This window comes from Hipposideros armiger, unplaced genomic scaffold (assembly GCF_001890085.2).
Source record: "Hipposideros armiger isolate ML-2016 unplaced genomic scaffold, ASM189008v1 scaffold_97, whole genome shotgun sequence".
Taxonomy (NCBI): Eukaryota; Metazoa; Chordata; class Mammalia; order Chiroptera; family Hipposideridae; genus Hipposideros; species Hipposideros armiger.
In genome coordinates this window covers 3,470,602-3,473,285 of record NW_017731447.1, presented here as the reverse complement: position 1 = coordinate 3,473,285, position 2,684 = coordinate 3,470,602, and positions in this window count along the sequence as shown.

Here is a 2,684-nt window from a genome sequence, read left to right as displayed (position 1 = left end):
CGTAATCAGAAGTGTCTGGACGCTGATGGCAACCACTTTGAGCACCTGTTGTAATTGCAGAAGTCAAACGTGACTTGTATTCATCTTTTGTTATCAGTATATATTGAGTATTACAATGTTAATACAGTTTTTTTCTTTCTTAAAATGTATATACTTTTTTCGGCACCCCCGTATTAGTATTTCATTTTTTATAGCCAAATAATATTTTATTGTACCACATTTTGTTATCCATCAGCGTTGATATACATTTGGGCTGTTTCCACTTTTTTGGCATTTTTTAATAAAGCTGCTATGAATATTAGTGTACAAGCTATTGTGTAAACATATGTTTTCAATTCACTTGGGTATATACTTAGGAGTGGACTTTCTGGGTCATATGGTAACTCTGTGTTTAACTTTTTGAGGAAATGTAGACTGTTTTTCACAGCAGCTGCCCATTTTACATTTGCAACAATGTAAGAGTTCCATTTTCTCCATATTCTCACGAATGGTTATTTTCTTAAAAAAAACCCAGCAATCTTAGTGTACAGGAAGTGCATTCTCATGTTACATGTCCTATTTTATGAGTTTTTTAAACACAAACTGTAGCATACTATACAGTTTGCTTCTTCTACTTAACTATATTGTGGAGAGCATGTTAGTATGTACAAAATTGCTGATTCTCTTGCTGGCTTTATGGTAACCCATTGTATGAATGCGCAATCCTAGTACTGCTAATTTACTAACCGGTCCCCTACTGGTAAGCTGTTCTGTTTTTTCCTAATCTTTTGCTATTACAAACAGTGCTGCAATGATTGCCTTTATATGCTCTATTCTCTGCATGTAGGAGTTTATCTGCAATGGTCATTCCTGAAAGTGGAATTCTAGGTTAAAGGGCATGTGCATTCTTTTATTTACATAGATTTCACCAAATTGATTTCCACAGAGACACAGAGACGGCACCAATTTTTACTCACCAGCAATGTAGGAACATATTCTTTAAATGGACCCTGGATCATAATATCAAATTGTGAAGACATTGTATTCTTAGTATGGTACTTGTCTGGGGGACAACTATGGAATCACTTCTTTTGAGGGGCTTGGGGACAGGGCCTCATAAAGAGCTTTCCTTGGTTTGCATTTATCAAGTAAGAGGTAGAACCTAAAGAGAGTTTATCTTGGGGCCCCATCTACCTTCCTTGGTGGAACGATGGGTATTCGTTGAAGAAGTTGGGCAAGATAATCACTTTTTCACTTATCCTTCAATCAACAAATGTTTATTGAAAGCCTGCTATGTGGCTAGGTGCTGGGATGACATGAAAAACAAAACCATCCAGATACTCCTCTCATTGATGTTTTCAGGCTTTTAAGGAGAAACAGACATTAATACAACTAAGGATAAGGAAACAAATAGGGACGGAAATCTGTATTGTGCTACTGGAGCAAGTAGCAGGGGTCTGAGAGTCATCAAGGTGTTTCCCAGAGGAANTTCCTATCACAGGGCTTGACTTGTGTGCGTAGTAACTGCCTGTTTTCTTACCTGTTGCCCCTAGACTCTAAGCTCCAAGAGGGCAGGGTTGGAGGCTAGAGGGCCCCGTGTGGCCTGATTACCCTGCAGGGTGCCTGACACATTGTTGGTAATCAGGGTATATTTGTCATGTAAATGAACTTGATAGATTTGATCCTTAGAATTATTTTGACATTCATAGTTATGATTAACTCCATCCTAGATGTGAGGGAAACTTCCAGGCAAGTTGCTTACTCAAGGGCATGTTCTTACATTCCCACTCCCCCGCCCACCTCCTAAGAGACTTGCTCTTCACTTCACGAATGTTCTGGTCCCTGGAATGTGACACAGGGATTGCTTATACCTAGCAGAAGAAGTAAGTTTTTACTTGACTTGAGCTTCTGCTGTGGAAGAACATCCGCGGATCTCTGTCTTCCTGGCTGGGCCTCTCCCTTAGCTCCATGGGAAGACAGAAGGCTCAGGGCCAGATGCATGCATGTCCCCAAAGCCTGTAGACTAACCTTGGTTCTCTTTCCTCAGGATCCACAGACCTTCCAGAAGCAGAAGGCAGCTCTACTGCTGTACAAAGGAGTGGGATCCTTTCAGCGGTGAATTATACCGGGGGTGCCAAAAAAATGTGTACACATTTTAAGCGATGATATCTATGTATTACTTTTCGTAATGGTAGCAATGTGTGGTATGATGTTCGCTCAAAAGATGGCGTTAATCAAATGAATTGTTAGCAACGCTATTCGAAAGGCAGGACAGTCAAAGAAAATGGCGGAAGCACGGTTGTCATTCAAGGAGCGCAAGACCATTTTGAAGTGGTATTTGAAATTAGAGAATGTTGTGGAAGTACAACGACAATGGAGGCGTGAGTATGCAACAGAACCTCCAACATGCCTAACAATTGCACGCATTCTTGATAAGTTTGAGACGCATGGTACTGTGTGTGATGTGTATATGGGAAGATCTGGGAAACCTCACACAGCAGTAAGTCCTGCTTCTGCTATGGTGTTGGAACAGTTTACATGCTCGCCACACAAGTCTACCAAACAATGTGCACGTGAGACAGGAGTTAGCAGCACAAGCGTACAACACCGTCTTAAAACAGCAAAAGGGAAAGTTTTCATTCCAAGATTATTACATGCACTGAGTGAAGATGACCCTGATCGAAGGGTGCAGTATTGTGAGTGGT